Genomic DNA, 19,206 nt, shown 5'->3' with positions numbered 1-19,206 from the left:
CCTTAAGTCAATTACAGTGGCCAGGTGAATAACAGCTACTGAGTGACTTAGGTTTGGGTTATGAGCCAATGTTAGTTTCAAAGAATACAGGATGACAATGATTGGCTTAGACAGATTAAGGTCCACCTGTAGTGGGAGATGTGTTTTGCTGCCAAACAGCATGGTTGCTCCACTAAAGGAGTGGGTGATATGTTTGGGAGGCATCCACAACGTCCTCTACAGTCTGCCTCTGGCTACTCTCAGCATCCATACATATCTTCCTCCCTACCCATACACTGTTAACATGCATTTACAGCCTCTGTGAAAGGGAGACAATCCAAAGTTCAATTCAAGCTCCAAGTCCAGCTTCTCTGGGGGTTGTCTATCTCTATCAGGTATGGATACCATTCTTCACAGTTATTATCTAAGGGGTCCACTTGTAACACAACCAATATTGAATTGTGGAGAAAGAACAGGATAACTTCAATAAAACTTTCATTGGAAAAAGAGAGGCTAGAATACAATACATAGCTTTCCCTGGTCCACAGCACACATCATAATCCACTGGACAGGAATTTTAAGCTCCTTGCCCTGGTTAGAAGAGAGAGTCTGTGTAGGGAGGATAGGAAGTGAGGTCCCAGGAACTAATTGCTGCCAGATTGTTGAGAGCCTTTTAGAACTTTAGCCTGTAGGCAATGTAGAAAGAAAGAGGATCATTGAGCATTTTGAGTAGGGTAGTGAAATGGTCAAAATTGCTTTGGTAAAATTAATTTGGAGGCATTATGCAGTATGAATTCACAAACTCCTTAAAATAATGCCCCGGGGACAAGTTTCCTCACATAAACTGAAGGTGATGCTTGCAAAAGAAATGTTAACAGATTCCACAGTAAAATCCATGTATAACCCAGGTTTGTCTCTTTCCAAATAGAAACTGTAAGTTGTTTCTAGGCACCTACATGAAACAAACAGGGTGGTTCACGTTGTGTCACTTCCCTGGCATTGATTCCAAATTAGAATGAATGAGCTTTTAAGACTGTTTTATGATAGAAAGGTAGAATTGGTAGGTAGAGAGTGATTGGGACTAAGTTTAACTTGAAAAAGTAAGAAAAAAATTAGTAGGGAAAGCTTTTTAGATAAAAATAACCCTTTATTTGTGCATGGTGAAGTAAATAAAAAAATTACTGTTTTTTTTAAAGATTTTATTTTTGAATAATCTCTATACCTAATGTGGGGCTTGAACTCATAACCCCAAGATGAAGAGCTGCATGCCCCACCAACTGAGCCAGCCAAGCACCCCTAAAAATTACTGTTTACATTATTTTACTACTGTAAGCCCAATGCAGTTAGCTGGTTAAAAGTTTGTGTAGACTGTGAAGCATTTGTATTTTAAAGAATCAAGCTGGGGGTAAGTGAGACTGTGAGCACGCAGTGTCACCTGCCATTGTGAGGGGTCTTTACTAATTCAGGACATTAAGGAATATCCTCTTCATAGTGATAAAGCCTGTGAGATTTCTCTTCAGATGGTCTGGAAGGAATCCAAGAAGGGAAGTGGTGGAAAAATGGATTATTCCTATTCGAAACTTCAGATTATTAGGATTGGATTTGTATTTTGACTTATTCCTAAGAAACAGATGATAGAACCTCCCTCCCAACCCCAACACACACACACAACACAATAAAGTTGTTATTTCTCTAGTCTACAGCCTTGAGTGAGTATGAGTGAGTGAAATGTATAAAAGAAAACATTTTTTGAGGTAGGAATAGATTCATCATTGAGTTTCCCTGCCAAATTCAGAATTAGATAGTGGAAAAATACTATTTATTTTGAGTTTGTGAATCTGCCAGCGAACTGTTGGGAAAAATAAAGACAAGCCAGATGAGGACTTGGGTTATGGAATGAACCATAGATGACATATGACTGAACTTTTTGAAAGAAGAATATAGTTTTTCCTACTTTTATTTCCCAGTTTTAGTTTAGAGTCCTTAATAACTTTGATTTGCAGCATGCTTTTCTATTGTACTGAACTATAGCAGCAAAATGGAAAACACAGCATACTGCAGTGTTGAAATCGACCTTAAGGGTTGGGAAATTGAAAATATCAAGTTTCCATAGTAACACTAATTTAGTCAGCTCACACATGTTGTTTCTGAGCCATTAGTTTACTCTTATGATGTTAAAAGAACATAATATTTACTCTGTAATGTGGTTAAGTTAATGTTACAATGCAAAGCAATTTCATATTTTGTGCATGTACATTTTATTATGGTAGGCTTGACATTTGATTGCTTGTAATATTTTAGAAAATGTGAAAATGTTCTAAAAGCTTTTTTAAAAAAGTATCTTAAGATAATTAAACAGGAAATCATGAACATATCATACTTAGAAAAATAAGTTAAAGATTAACTGAATTTTGTAAGTTTGCATCAGCATTTTTTTATGTTTGTTTATTTTTGAGAGAGTGAGAGAGGACACAGAGCATGAGTGGGGGAGGGGCAGAGAGAGAGGGAGACACAGAATCCAAAGCAGGCTCCAGGCTCTGAGCTGTCAGCACAGAGCCTGACACAGGGCTTGAACTCTTGAACTGTGAAATCATGACCTGAGCCGAAGTTGCATGCTTAACCGACTGAGCCACCCAGGTGCCCCTTGCACCAGCATTTATTGCTGAATTTCTGAGAATTTATTTGGTCTTCCAACTGGGTAGCTTTTACATGATCTGATTATAATTCTCACAGTTACCACATTCTTTATGATATATCCTTCACATCTACTAGGAATTTGTCCCAATTCCTTTTAGAATTCCCAAATTCATGAATACTACTATAGGCTGGTTGTGGGGGCCTATTATTCCACAAAGAAGCCTTTTCCTCCATAACTTTATGACTTACTACAAAGATAATGATCTAGAGAAGGGCAAAGCTGCCTTCTCAGTGGGCCCTCCTCCAGTGCACACACCAAGCATATCTTTATGACTGGTCCTCATATATTGGTCTTCTCTTGTGTGTGGTTCAAATCTGCTTCTCAATAAAATGACAAATGCTACATATCATGTGTTCAAGGCCACTCATGATCGAGGATATTTATGCCTGTGTTTATAAGCAAAATTAGTCTGTAGTTTTATCTTCTGCTGCCATTCATGAATATTAGGGTATAAGCTACCCAAATTTCCATTCAGTTTACTAAAATTAAAAAAGAAAACAAGTAAATTCAATGAAAAAAAATAACAGTCATGCTTTTTGAGAGATAATTCATTTGGTTGACTGGACTGTTCACTTCTTGCCTGAGTCTAAGTAATGCTGAGAAATTTAATTCAATACAAGAAATAGCTACTGAATGCCTATTATGCTAGGCATTGTGCTAGGTACTGGGGATATGTTGATAAATATGTATGGTAGTAGCAGTAATAAGTTGCATAGTGGGTAATAGTGCTTGGCATTTGGTAATCACTAGATACACTTTAGCTATTATTACTATTATTATTATTATTATTTTGAAAAGGAGAGAGAGAGAGAGAGAGAGGAGGAGCTGTAGTAGTATTCATGGGAACAGGAATAGAGAGAGAGGGAAAGAGAATCTTAGCTCAATCCTGCAACCGTGAGATCATGACCTGAACTGAAATCAAGAGTTGGACGCTTCATCAGTTGAGCCACCCAGGAGCCCCTATTATTACTATTATTATCACTATTTGTATTCCATGTGCCAGTACTTACTTACTTCATTTGATTCTTATAGCAACCCTGTTGAAGTTGTAGTGAATTGAAGTGGTATTACCTTCACTTTTATAGCTCAGAAACTGGGACTTTTAAAGGCTAAGTAACTTGCCTGAGATCACCAATATGATAACTGGTAGAAGCAGAATTCACACCCAGAATACACTTGACTGCCAAGCCAGTGTTCACATACATTACTCTATCTATCTAGCCTGTTCCTGGCTTAAAGAAGCTCTCACCTAGTTTTTCCAGGAACCTCTGTCCAATAACTAACTTATTCTGAAAGTTTCCAGAGGAGGTCTTCTGGGGCTGTATTCCAGTAACTTATTCCCCTAAAGTTAGTTAGAAAAAAAAGTCTAACACAAATCTCATGTATTACACTTGAAATCTATTCCTTCCTTAGTCTAGAGAAGAAAATGTATCTACCCATGTTGCTACCCAAAGTCAATACGTTCTAGTATTTTCTCTGATGTATACTTAGAAAATTCATTGTTCAGTGAGGGGGAGGGCACAAGTTATATTATGAAAGCGTTGTTTTTCTGGATTTCTCTTTAATGTTAAAAAGCTCTGTTAAGGAACTGAATCTTTTGTTGTCTATTTGGATACTCTTTCTGCCCTTGACTTTGATCGTGTTTCAACATTATTTTCTGACTGCCTGCTCATGGGATGCGTTCTCACCTTGTAGTTTTTAAATGCTGTGTTTTCACACCAGATGATGGGCATAAGAGGTCATGAGAGGATGGGAAGAGAGTCAGTAAATAAAGTGAAAGCAAAGGTATGAACATTTAGGGCCAAGTTTAGTGCATAACTTCTCTTGTGTGAAATAGCTTTTTTGTGGTAAAAAAAAGCTATCATTTTGGGGGAACCATGACAGAGTTTTGGATGCTGAGGCACCAGGGGAAGGGGTTTAAGTAGACTGAAACATAGAAAAGATACAGAATGAAGGTAGGGTAATTATTGTACTTCTACTAAGAGGCATCCTAGGACTTGACTATAGTCTTATATGCCCTTCAGGGTAAATGACATTGTAGAAAATCAACCTGTTTCTTCCAAAAGGAGAAATTGTTCAACATTTCCTCTTTTTTCTTGTCCAATGGTTCTTATAAGTAATGTTTTCAAACTCTAGATTAAGGGATTGTGCTCATATTTCCCCTAAAAATAAAGCCTTTATGAGCACTATATACTTAGAATTGAAGTTCTTTGTGAAAGATGGGTGAATACCTAAAAATCAGGCAACTTTCTGAAAGGAAAGTAGTCTTTATTTTAAAGGAAGAAAATTCCAGTGCATACCAAGTATGACACAAGGCTAATACCCACCCAGTGGCCAGATATATTTTCCTTAGGGATTTTGTTGTGTTTATTCCTCTAGCATTTTTTCATTCCTGACTTTTGGGGTGGCCCTTCTGTGAAGAGTTTCCTCATCCCAGCTGTTATGATGTTTAATATAGAGTTGCCAACTTCTGATCTGGCGGTTCCAAGACACAGGGTGAGGAAAACAAAGCTTTCCAGCATTTTGAATCCTATCCCCCACCCGCACTGGAATTAGTGCTTTCATCTCTGGTCAATCCTGAATTGTTTTCAACTCTAGCTTCGTCTCTGCTCTCCCCCGGAATAGCAGAACAATTACTAATCGTAAAGATCCATGTTCATGTCCGGAGTTCAAATTACTTATGCCTCACACAAACCTCAATTCATTTCTCTTTCCTCTTCTATCTCTCCCCTCTCCTCTTCTCCACCCAAGTAAATTAGCTGATTTTCTTTTGGGGAAATATTTACTTTAAAGAGCTGTTTTTTTTTTTTCCAAGATAAAAATTAGATTCTGGTTTTTAAATGAAGTAGGGTGTAATTTTTTCTTAGGAAAAACAGGATAATCATCTGGTTTTGATCCTAATGTTAGTCCATGGGATGGCTTGACATTTCCAATATGGAAAGTCATGGTATTTCGTTTTCGAAATATATAACGATGGCTATTCCCTGCTTCTCCTTCCTGCTCTCTAGCCTTAATTGTTTAATGTTAAGGTAGAATGGTCCTGACTGGTCTTGTGTTTTATGCCTGGCCTGCAGATAAGGAGTTTGGGATAAGCAGAACTCAAACTCAAAGGTAGAAAACAAGGCACAGATGTATGAAGAAACAGCCCATTTTACCAAATGTGGAAACACATAAATCTTAACAGTACTGTACCTTGTTGCTTTCTTCTGGTACATTCAACATGCTATTATACTGTGAATACTTCTGGCAACAGAAGGTATTTAGGAGATCAAATGGTGAAATAGGAAAATGTTGTTTTTTGGTTTTCCTACTTCCCCCAAGTGTCTGGTACAACATGGCTGTTCCCATATGGCTGTGTTTAAGGACTTCACCCTCAGAGCCCTCACAAACTTGCTTTTAGACAATATCTCATGCTCTGGATCTTTTCTTCGTTGTTACCATCCAGAGGAAGGATGGGATTCATTGACCTGAAATAATTGTGTCTACTTCCCTTATACACACCTGTTCCTAGACACGTACAGGAAGGTAGACGGTTGGAAAAATATTAGCATCAATATAACATTTTACAATTTTACAATAGGAATGTTTTAGAATTGATTCCTTATCCCCAAATAAACTCTACTTATATAACAAATTAGTGGAAATTTCAGATGATGTCAGGATAATTGGATAGGTATCTGGGAGCGGGCAGACCTTCTAGTGTTTTACAGGATTTTATGCATAAGGTCAAAGCTGCCTTGGAATCTTCACTTGTTTTCTATTGAGAAAAGTCCCTATTACTTCCATAAAAGGGTCTTAATGCAAGCTTCAAAGAAAAATGCAGATTTGTAATGAAGGAAGAATGGGTCCTTATTCTAAAGATATTTGCTCAGGGGTGCCTGGGTGGCTCAGTAGGTTAAGTGTCTGATTTTGGCTAGGTCATAATCTCACAGTTCATGGGTTTGAGCCCTGTGTCAGGCTGTGTGCTGAGAGCTCAGAGCCTGGAGTCTGCTTCGGACTCTATCTCCCTCTCTCTCTGCCCTTCCCCTGCTCATTCTCTCTCTCTCTGTCTCTCTCTCAATCTCTCTAAAATAAATAAGCATTAAAAAAAAAAGATGTTTGGCCAAAAAATACAAAGATTAAATGGTGTCCCCAATATTTCATAGCAGTCTAGATGAGGACAACCCGGATTCCTATACTGTTTTCACTGTATTATTCTAGGACTTTTGTATGCTTGACAACTCTTGTTCACATTTCTTCTCTTTTTCCTTTTCTGCCTCATCGGTATTATTTATACTTTGTTTCCATATATGAAAAAATATCCTTCCAAACAGTTAAAATTCCTATAAAAGTGCTTTTTTGTTTTTTAAAGAATGAAGGTAGGTACGAATCTACTTTTGCAGGATGGAGAATATTTAGGAGATCCAAGTCATATTTATATTATTATTGATATTGACATTATACTTGACTCATCCCTCAAAAATCACATATGGTGGAAACCTTTTATAATTGCTTGTGTTGAGTGGATTTGAGTATCTCATTTACTGATGAGGCATGATTTCTTTGGAATTCTTTTGTTTATGAAAATATGCTTTGTATATCATCTACCTGAATTTGCATAATAATTAACTTTTGCAGAACTTAAGAAAATAATTCCTTCCTGTTTAAGCACTAAAATGTGCTTTTTAAATTTTATACCACTATAAAGCATAATTTTGTTTAGTATTAAGGAGCTGCATTGGTCAAAATATTAAACTATTTTTGGTTTGTTTACTCATTTTCAGTTGTCAAAATAAGCATAATTGGAAACAGCTGCCTTGAGATTGTTTTTGACAACTCTTCACATTCAGATCTAACATGGATAACTTTAAGAAAATGAGCCTTATCTAATTATGATTTTTCCTAGAGTATATAGTCAGATTGCTATTCTGCAAATAGAAGATAATTAAAAACAGAAACTGATCATTTAAAAAGTAGTACCACAGTTTTATAGAAAGACATTTTCCATGGCTTTCTCATTTTTACATAAATTGATTAGCTTCATTTGGCTATTTTATACACATCAACATTTTACTAATCTTTGGGATGATTAAAATGTAAGATTAATAAGATTAATGAAGTGTTTCCCTACCCTTTTATTCTTGTCCTCAAGCTGTACTTAAACTTTTTGTAATTTCCAGGACAGCTTAATAATATGATTTGATATTAATTAGTAAGAGATTTAGAAATTTTCAATATTTTAATACATTTTGTGATTAAATAAGTACATTTATTTTAATAGTTCCTCGGGTTAATTTATCTCACTCTAAGTGAGCTCTTGATTAAATTTAGAAATTAGGAAGCTATTGGAAATTTTTTTTAAATACCAGTTTTATACAAAATCCTATACTATTGGATAACTTTTTATTCTAAATTTATCCCTATAGTACTTACAATTTATTTTTGGAATTTAAAAAAGAAATATCATGTGCTTAGATATTCTCTGGTCTCTCCTAGACCAGAGAGTTTGGCAAAGACCAGAATAAGGATAGTCAAAGACACCTACCATGCATCTGAAAGTATGGGAACTGATAATTTTACTGTTAATGCTAGGATTCCATTCCTATGTGCACATTAACATAACTCAAAAAAGAAGCAATTGGGCTCAAAAAAACTTTGATTTTACATGGCAATATGGTAAGGCATAAAGAACACTGGACTATGGGTTGATGGTCCTGTGTTCCAAACTTTGCTTTTCTTTAAGCCATTTCTCTAGGCCTCATTCCCACCCCCCCACTCCCAGATGTAATGATGATGGTGGATTAGATGAGTTTCCTGTTTTCACCCTCTTTGATATTTTGGAATATTTGGAATGCAGTCTACAACTGACTCCCTCTCATGTTTCCTACACTGTCCAGCTCAAACATTTTGCATTTTCCTCAAGGTCTACACTTTATCACACTCATTGACTGCAGATGACTGTAATTCTGAGAACAACAAAAATAGCACATCATGAACCACAGTAAAAACAGAACCAAGGCAACAACACTTTGTTTAACACAAGCCCCTAAGTAATGAAGACGTTCTGAGTCTTTACTGAGAAGTCCCTCATGAAAAAAATAATTCATCTCCAACTTCTGCCATCTATATGTAGTAGGTGGTGATCCTTGCCCATATGGTAACCATATGAGGAAATGACTGCTTTTGCCCGCCATCAACAGAATTCCTGTTACCTTGGTAACCTTGCATTTTTTTCCCTTCAATACCTGCTGTATTCTTTGTTTGGGGAATCAATTCTATTAATGATTGGACTCCATTATAAGACTCCATTATAACATTAAAAGTAAAAATACTTTCTTTTTTTAAAAAGATCTACTCTTTTAGCAACTTTCAATTATGCAATATAGTATTATTAACCGTAGTCACGATGCTATACATTACATTTCTCATTACTGATTTATTTTATAACTGGAAGTTTGTACCTTTTGACTTCCTTCACTAATTTCTCTGACTGCCATTTCCCCTTTCCCACCTCTTCCTTGCCTCTGGTAACAAGCAATCTGTTTTCTGTATCCATGAGCTGGGTTGCTTTTTTCTTTTTCTTTTTCTTTTTTTAAGATTCTACATATAAGTGAGAACATCTGTATTTGTCTTTCTATGACTTAATAGGTGACTTATTTCACTTAGAGTAATGCCCTTAAGGTCTATCCATGTTGTCACAAATGGCAAGATTTTATTTTTTATGGCTGAATAATATGTCATTCTCTCTCTATATATATTTATCCTTCTATCTATCTAGATCTATCTACATATCTATATAATATTTTCTTTTATTTTTTTCTTTTAATGTTTTTATTTTTTTAGAGAGACTATGAGCAAGGGAGGGGCAGAGAGAAAGGGGGACAGAGGATCCAAAGTGGGCTCTGCACTGAGAGCAGTGAACCCAATGTGGGGCTTGGACTCATGAACTGTGAGGCTCAACTGACTAAACCACCCAGGTGCCCCTCTGTATTTTCTTTATCCATTCATCTGTTAATAAATACTTATGTTGTTCCCATGTCTTGGCTTTTGAAAATAATGCTGCAATGAACATGAAGGTGCGTGTATCTTTTTGAGTTAGTTTTTCCATTTTCTTTGGATAAATACCCAGAAGTAGAATTGCTGGACCACATAGTTCCATTTTTAATTTTTTGAGGAATCTCTACACTGTTTTCCATAGTGGCTGCACCAATTTACATTTCCATCAACAGTGCACAGAGTTTTCTTTTATTAATGTTTTGGTCTCTGAGTTTTTAATATTGTACACTTTGCTATCGAAGATCCTTCTGCCTCAGACAGGGTGTGTTCTTCCTCCTTTCAAAGACTAGCTCCTGCACTTGTGTTCTTCTGTCTCTCAGAACATTGTTCCCTCTACTCTGAACACCATCTTGCATCTTTAATATTTCCTCATTGTAGTCTATTTGTCTGAAATCATGGTACTCTTCTTTATCTGGAAAAAGGCCCTTTTCTTTTGATTTACTACTCATGTTATTTCCCTTTTACTACCAAAAGTCTTGAAAGGACCGTATTCACTTTCTCTGCATTAGGGTGATCCAGAAAGTCCAAAACTGTTTGTAGCCTGACTTCTGCCTTCAACAATCTGCTGAAGCCACTCTGTTTAAGGTGACTAAAAATTTTTCCATCACTGAGCACAATCACTTTCTCTCAGTCCTCCAAACCACTGCTGGAAAAATACTGAAAATCTTTCCTCCTTTGGTTTCTTTACATTATGTTTTCTGTTTTCCCCACCTTTCTGCCAGCAATTATTTGTCTCATCTTCTATAACTTTAGTGTTTCCTCAAAGATTTGATCAATTTGATCTTAGCATCTTTTTCTTCATTAAAAATGTTTTAATTAATTAATCTATTTATTTTCGAGAGAGAGAGTGAGAGAACATGAGGGAGGGGCAGAGGGAGAGGGAGAGGGAGAGAGAGAATCTTAAGTAGGCTCCACCCTCAGCGTGGAGCCTGACACAGGGTACTCTCCCACAACCCTGGATCATGACCTGAGCACAGTTTAGCAACTGGATATTGGATATTCAAATCTTTTCCCTATTTTTATTCCTGTGTACTTTTTCCTTGTTATTTGTAGCAGTTACTTATATTCTGGATAATAATTCCTTATTAGTTATATGCATTCCAAATATCTTTTCCTATTCTGAGAGTTCTTTACACTCTATATTGTTGTTTATAAGCAGTTCTTAATTTAATTTAATTTTATTTTTTCAACGTTTTTTTATTTATTTTTGGGACAGAGAGAGACAAAGCATGAACGGGGGAGGGGCAGAGAGAGAAGGAGAAACAGAATCGGAAACAGGCTCCAGGCTCTGAGCCATCAGCCCAGAGCCCGACGCGGGGCTCGAACTCATGGACCGCGAGATCGTGACCTGGCTGAAGTCAGACGCTCAACCGACTGCGCCACCCAGGTGCCCCAAGCAGTTCTTAATTTTAATTCATCAGTCATTTTTTCTAATATGAGTACTTTTTGTGCTTGTTTAGAAAATCCTTCCTGGAGTGCCTGGGTGACTCAGTCAGTTGAGCATTATACTCTTGATTTTAGCTCAGGTCATGATCCCAGGTTGTGGGATTGAGTCCCATGTTGGGCTCCACACTGAGCATGGAGCCTGCTTTGGAATCTCTCTCCCTTTTTCTCTCTCTCCCCTGCTTGCACTCTCTGTCTCTCAAAAAAAAAAAAAATCCTTCCCTTGTCCAAAGTCAAGAAGAAATAATCCTGTGTTTTCTAAAATTTGCTGGATTTCAGTTTTGTGCATGATATAAGAGTCCAGTTTCATTTTTTTCATTGTCCCAGTATCATCTTTTGGGAAGTTCATTCCATCCTCACTGCTCTGCAGTGCCATCTCTGTCACAAGCCAGGTGTCACACAAACCTATTTCTATGGTGTTTCTCAGATCTCCTGCTCTATTTTTCATCTACTTTTCTGTCCCTGTGCCAATACCATAATGTTCTGATTACTATAGCTTTGTAATATGTCTTGTTGTCCAGTAGAACAAATTTTCTTCTGGATGTTTTCTCTTCAAAAGTACTGTTATGAGCTGAATTGTATCCTTCCCCCAAAAGATATACTGACATCTCTAAAACTTCAGAATATGACTTTTTTTTTTTTTTTTGGAAATAGGGTGATTACAGTAGTAATTCATTAAGATGTGGTCATATTGGAGTAGGGTGAGCCCTCATTCTTTTTTTTTTAATATTTATTCATCTTTTTTTTTTTTTGAGAGGGAGAGAAACAAAGTGTTTGCACTCATGCTCATGCAAGGGAGTGGTGAGAGGCAGAGAGAGAGAGGGAGAGAGAATGATGTGGGGCTCAGTCTCATGAACTGTAAGATCATGACCTCAGCTGAAATCAAGAGTCTGATGCTCAACCTACTGAGCTACCTAAGCGCCCCAGGTGAGCCCTTATTCTAATATAATGGGTATTCTTATAATATGCTGGCCATATAAAGACAGAGGCACAGGGAGAAGGCTATGTGACCATGAAGGCAGAGATTGGAGTTATGCAGCTGCAAACCAAGAAAAGCTGAAGATTTTCAGGAAACCGCTGGAAGATAGGAAGACACAAGGAAGGATTCTCTGTACAGGTTTCAAAGGAATCCTGTAACACCCAGATTTTAGAATTTTCGCCACCTGAAATATGAGACAATAAATTTGTTATTTTAAGTCACCCAGTGTGTGGTACTTTGTTACATAGAGCATCTCCAGGAAACTAATACAAGTGCCTTGATTGCTTTTGGCCTTTTGCATCAATATAAATTTTAGAAGTAGTTTGTCAAGTACCATAAAAGCTTGTGATTTTGATAAGATTGCATGAATCTACAAATAAATTTGGGGAAGAAGTTACATAGTTTTACTATTGAGTGTTCCAATAGTTGAATATAGTATTCTTCTCCATTACTTAAGTTGTCTTAAGTGTTCTGAACAAAGTTTTATGATGTTTTTTGGGAATGTTTATTTATTTTTTAGAGAGAGAGCACACAAGCAAGGGAGGGGCAGAGAGAGAAGGGACAGAGGATCCAAAGCAGGCTTTGTGCTGACAGCAGAGAGCCCGATATGGGACTTGAACTCACAAACTACAAGATCATGATCTGAGCAGAAGGCAGATGCTTAACCGACTGAGCCACCCAGGCACCCCTCTAAGATTTTCTTTATAAAGGTCTTAGAAATCTTTCATTAGATTTATTCCTAAGTAATTGGTAATGTTTAATGCTATTGTAAATGATGTCTTTTATAAACTTAGGTTTTCCATTTGTTGCTGGTATAGAGAAGAAATAGAGTTTTTGGACATTGAATTAATATTCAATGACTTTACTAAAACTTCTTGGTCTAAATTATAACAAGTTTGTTTGGGTTTTGTATAAAATCATTATCATCTGTAAATAATGATAGTTTTTTTTCTCTACTTTAGTTTCTTATTTTTAATTTTTTAAATTTCTTCCTGAATGGGTCCTTCCCTACAATGTTGATTAGAAACAGTGATAGCCAGGTACTTAGGTGGTTTAGTTGGTTAAGTGTCTGACTCTTGATTTTGGCTTAGGTCATGATCTTATGGTTGTGAGATTGAGGCCCGGAGTCAGGCTCTGCACTGGGTGTGGAGCTGAAGGCTGCTTAGGATTCTCTGTCTTCCTCTGCTCCTCCCCCTCTCTTTCTCTCTCTCACAAAACAAAACAAAAAACAAAAACAAGAACAAAAACAAAAAAACAACAAAAAGAAACAGCGATAGCAGTCTTCCTTGTCCTGTTCCTGATTTCCAAAGGAAAAATTTTAGCATTTAAATTAAGTGTGATATTTGCTGTATGTTTTGTAAATATCCTTTATCAGATTAAAAATATTTCCTCCTGTTCCTTGTTTGCTAAGAGTTTTATTTGGTTAAATCATAAGTGAGTGTTAAATTTTATTAGTGCTTTGATCTGCATCTATTGAGATGATCATATTATTTTTCTCTAATTTGTTAATGTGGTGAATTACATTACTTAATTTTTTAATATTAAACCAGCCATGAATTTCTAGGATAAATACACCTTAACCATGATCTATTATTATTTTTACATGTTGCTAGATTAGATTTATGGATATTCTATTAGAATTTTTGCATCTCTCTGGTCATAAGTGAGTTTGGTCTGTAATGTATTTTTCTTTTTTTTCTCACAGTTAAAAATTTTTAAATAATAAACTTTGGTTTTCAGAGTAATTAAACGGAAAGTAGAGTTTCCATTCACCCTTGCCACCATCCACAATTTTACCTATTATTAAAATCTTGCATCAGCATGATACAGTTATTACAATTTTTAAACCAGTAGTGACACATTTTTTTTTGTAATAATCTTTCTTATATTGTCATTGTCAGGTTTTGGTATCAAAATTATGCTAGCCACATTAAATGAATTGGACAATATTTCTTATTTTTCTGTTCTTTGGAAGAGTTTATGTAAAATGGGAATTATTTATTCTTTGTATGTTTGGGAGAACTTAAGAGTAAAGTCATCTAGTCCTGGAATTTTCTTTGTGGGCAGGCTTTTTAAAAAAAATTACTGACTTAATTTCTTTAACAGTTATAGGACTTTAGAGTTTTCTATTGCTTTTGATGCCAGTTTGATATGTTTTTCTATGATTTTTTTCTACTTCATTTAAATTTTCAAAACTTACTGGCAAAAGATGTCAATAATATGCTCTTATTATTTGTTTACATGTGCAGAGTCAGTAGTGCTGTTCTCTTTTTTACTTCTGATATTTGTTATTTGTTCTTTCTTCCTTTTCCTGATTAATTTCATAATAATTTTATCAATTTTTAAATGTTTATTTTATGTTTTGAGAGAGAGAGAGAGAGAGAGAGAGAGAGAGAGAGAGAGCACAATCAGTGGAGGGGCAGAGAGAGAGAGGGAGACACAGAATCCAAAGCAGGATTCAGGCTCTGAGCTGCCAGCACAGAGCCCAACATGGGGCTCGAACCCACAAACCATGAGATCATGACCTGAGCTGAAGTCAGAAACTTGACCTGAGCTGGAGTCAGACACTTAACCAACTGAGCCACCCAGGTGCCCTAAATTTTATCAATTTTGTTAGTCTTTTAAAAAAGAAACTTTTAGTTTTGTTGGTTTTTCTTCATTAGCTGCCCTCTATCTTTATTATTTCTTTCCTTCTGCTTTCTTTAATTTTATTTTTCTTCTCTTTGTCTAATCTCTTGAGATAAATATCTAGCTTATGAATTTCCATTCATTCTTTCCCTTTTTTAAAAAATTTAGATTCAAGTTATTTAACATATAGTGTAGTATTTGTTTTAGGGGTAGAATTTAGTGATTCATCACTTACATAAAACAGCTAATGCTCATTCCAGCAAGTGCCCTTCTTAATACCCATCACCCATCTATCCCATCTCCCACCCATCTCCCCCCCATCAACCCTCAGTTTCTCTATATTTAGGAGTCTTATGGCTTGCCTCCATCCATGTTTTTATCTTATTTTATTTTTCCTTCCCATCCCTTATGTTCATCTGTTTTGTTTCTTAAATTCCACATATGAATGAAACCATATGATATTTGTCTTTCTCTGACTGACTTATTTCACTTAGCATAATACATTCTAGTTCCATCCACATTGTTGCAAGTAGCAAGATTTCATTCTTTTTGATTGCCAAGTAATATTCCATTGTGTATATATTATATACTGTATCTTCTTTATCCATTCATCAGTTGATGGACATTTGGGCTCTTTTCATAATTTGGCTATTGGTGATAGCATTGCTATAAACATTGGGGCACATGTGCCCCTTCAAATCTGCATTTTTGTATCCTTTGGATAAATGCCTAGTAGTGCAGTTGCTGGTTCATAGGGTAGTGCTATTTTTAACTTTCTGGGGAACATCCATACTGTTTTCCAGAGTGGATGCACTAGTTTACATTTCTACCAACAGGCAAAAGGGTTTCCGTTTCTCCACATCCTCGCCAACATCTGTTATTTCCTGAGTTGTTAATTTTAGTCATTTTGACAGGTGTGAGGTGGTATCTCATTGTAGTTTTGATTTGTTTTTTGGGTGTTGAGTTTCATAAGTTCTTCGTAGATTTTGGAAACTAACCTCCAAAGTGATATACACATTCAATGAGTGATGTTGAGTATCTTTTCATGTGTCTGTTGGCCATCTGCATATCTTCTTTGGAGAAGTGTCTATTCATGTCTTTTGCCCATTTCTTCACTGGATTATTTGTTTTTTGGGTGTTGAGTTTCATCAGTTCTTCATAGAGTTTGGATACTAACCCTCCAAAGTGATACACAAATTCAATGCAATCCCTAGAAAAATAACGCCAGCATTCTACACAGAACTAGAACAAATAATTTTTTTTTTTTTTAGAACAAATAATTATAAATTTAGTTTGGAACCAGAAAAGACCCTGAATAGCCAAAGTAATGTTGAAAAGAAAAACAAAGCTGCAGGCATCACAATTCTGGACTTCAAGCTGTATTACAAAGTTGTAATCATCAAGACAGTATAGTACTGGCACAAAAACAGAAACACAGAGCAGTGGAATAAAATAGAGACCCAGATATGGACCCACAAATTCATGGCCAACTAATCTTCAACCAAACAGGAAAGAATATCCAGTGGAAAAAAGACAGCCTCTTCAGCAAATAGTGTTGGGAAAACTGGACAGAAACATGCAGAAGAATGAAACTGGACCACTTTCTTATGCCACTCACAAATAGATTCAAAATGGATGAAAAACCTGAATATAAGACAGGAAACCCTCAAAATACTTCAGGAGAAAACAGTCAGCAACCTCTTTGAACTTGGCCCCAGCAACTTCTTACCAGACATGTCTCCAGAGGCAAGGGAAGTAAAAGCAGAAATGAACTATTGGAACTTATTCAAGATAAAAAGTTTTGCACAGCAAAGGAGACAATCAACAAAACTAAAAGATAGGGCACTTGGGTGGCTCAGTCAGTTGAACATCCAACTACAGCTTGGGTTATGATCTCATAGTTTGTGGGTTCGAGCCCTGTGATGAGCCCCATGTTGGGCTATGCACTGACAGTGTGGAGCCTGTCTCCCTCACTCTCTGCCCCTCCATTGCTCTCTCTCTCTCTCTCTCTCTCTCAAAATAAATAAACATTGAAAAAAAAAACAACTAAAAGTCAACCGACAGAATGGGAGAAAATCAACAAAATTAAAAGTGATTATTTTCTAATGCATTCAGTTTATATATTTCCTTCTAAGTACTATCATAGCTGCATCTTAAAGTTCTAATATTCAGGTTTTTATTTTTTATTTATTTTTATTTTTGTTTTTTAAAATTTATTGTCAAATTGGTTTCCATAGAACATCCAGTGCTCATTCCCAGCAGGTGCCCTCCTCAATGCCCATCACCCACCCTCCCTGCCCTCCCACCCCCCATCAACCCTCAGTTTGTTCTCAGTTTTTAAGAGTTTCTTATGGTTTGGCTCCCTCCCTCTCTAACTTTTTTTTTCCCCCTTCCCCTCCACCACGGTCTTCTGTTAAGTTTCTCAGGATCCACATAAGAGTGAAAACATATGTTATCTGTCTTTCTCTGTATGACTTATTTCACTTAGCATAACACTCTCCAGTTCCATCCACGTTGCTACAAAGGGCCATATTTCATTCTTTCTCATTGCCACGTAGTACTCCATTGTGGATGTAAACCACAGTTTCTTTTTCCATTCATCAGTTGATGGACATTTAGGCTCTTTCCATAATTTGGCTATTGTTGAAGTGCTCCTATAAACGTTGGGGTACAGGCGCCCTTATGCATCAGCACTCCTGTATCCCATGGGTAAATTCCTAACAATGCTATTGCTGGGTCATAGGGTAGATCTATTTTTAATTTTTTGAGGAACCTCCACACTTTTCCAGAGTGGCTGCACCAATTTGCATTCCCACCAACAGTGCAAGAGGGTTCCCGTTTCTCCACATCCTCGCCAGCATCTATAGTCTCCTGATTTGTTCATTTTGGCCGCTCTGACTGGCGTGAGGTGATACCTGAGTGTGGTTTTGATTTGTATTTCCCTGATGAGGAGCGATGTTGAACATCTTTTCATGTGCCTGTTGGCCATCTGGATGTCTTCTTTAGAGAAGTGTCTATTCATGTTTTCTGCCCATTTCTTCACTGGGTTATTTGTTTTTTTTGGGTGTGGAGTTTGGTGAGCTCTTTATAGATTTTGGATACTAGCCCTTTGTCTGATATGTCATTTGCAAATATCTTTTCCCATTCCGTTGTTGCCCTTTAGTTTTGTTGATTGTTTCCTTTGCAGTGCAGAAGCTTTTTATCTTCATGAGGTCCCAATAGATCATTTTTGCTTTTAATTCCCTTGCCTTTGGGGATGTGTCAAGTAAGAAATTGCTGCGGCTGAGGTCAGAGAGGTTTTTTTCTTGCTTTCTCCTCTAGGGTTTTGATGGTTTCCTGTCTCACATTCAGGTCCTTTATCCATTTTGAGTTTATTTTTGTGAATGATGTAAGGAAGTGGTCTAGTTTCATTCTTCTGCATGTTGCTGTCCAGTTCTCCCAGCACCATTTGTTATAGAGACTGTCTTTTTTCCATTGGATATTCTTTCCTGCTTTGTCAAAGATTAGTTGGCCATACTTTTGTGGGTCCAATTCTGGAGTCTCTACTCTATTCCATTGGTCTATGTGTCTGTTTTTTGTTCCAATACCGTGCTGTCTTGATGATTACAGCTTTGTAGTGGAGGCTAAAGTCTGGGATTGTGATGCCTCCCTCTTCAGTCTTCTTCTTCAATATTACTTTGGCTATTTGGGGTCTTTTGTGGTTCCATACATATTTTAGGATTGCTTGTTCTAACTTCAAGAAGAATGCTGGTGCAATTTTGATTGGGATTGCATTGAATGTGTAGATAGCTTTGGGTGGTATTGACATTTTAACAATATTTATTCTTCCAATCCATGAGCATGGAATGTTTTTCCATTTCTTTGTATCTTCTTCAATTTCCTTCATAAGCTTTCTATAGTTTTCAGCATACACAGCTTTTACATCTTTGGTTACGTTTATTCCTAGGTATTTTATGATTCTTGGTGCAATTGTGAATGGGATCAGTTTCTTTATTTGTCTTTCTGTTGCTTCATTATTAGTGTATAAGAATGCAAGTGATTTCTGTAAATTGATTTTGTATCCTACAACTTTGCTGAATTTATGTATCAGTTCTAGCAGACTTTTGGTGGAGTCTGTTGGGTTTTCCATGTATAATATCATGTCATCTGCAAAAAGTGAAAGCTTGACTTCATCTTTGCCAATTTTGATGCCTTTGATTTCCTTTTGTTGTCTGATTGCTGATGCTAGAACTTCCAACACTATGTTAAACAACAGCGGTGAGAGTGGACATCCCTGTCGTGTTCCTGATCTCAGGGGAAAAGCTCTCAGTTTTTCCCCATTGAGGATGATATTAGCTGTGGGCTTTTCATAAATGGCTTTTATGATCTTTAAGTATGTTCCTTCTATCCCGACTTTCTCGAGGGTTTTTATTAAGAAAGGATGCTGAATTTTGTCAAATGCTTT

At 36.6% G+C, this 19,206-nt stretch overlaps 1 long non-coding RNA gene across 1 annotated transcript in view; it reads left to right on the top strand.

Annotated features, from left to right (window-relative positions):
- LOC121016273 (uncharacterized) overlaps window positions 1-12,355 on the top strand; it is a 35,508-nt gene extending 23,153 nt beyond the window's left edge. The window contains exon 3 of the long non-coding RNA XR_005784202.1: window positions 11,911-12,355. This is a non-coding gene — a long non-coding RNA (uncharacterized LOC121016273). The remainder of the gene's footprint in view (window positions 1-11,910) is intronic.
- Window positions 12,356-19,206: the final 6,851 nt, after the last annotated feature.

Source organism: Herpailurus yagouaroundi, unplaced genomic scaffold, assembly GCF_014898765.1.
Source record: "Herpailurus yagouaroundi ecotype Mexico unplaced genomic scaffold, PumYag 210, whole genome shotgun sequence".
In the NCBI taxonomy this organism is placed as follows: domain Eukaryota; kingdom Metazoa; phylum Chordata; class Mammalia; order Carnivora; family Felidae; genus Herpailurus; species Herpailurus yagouaroundi.
This window is presented reverse-complemented; position numbering and strand designations above follow the sequence as displayed.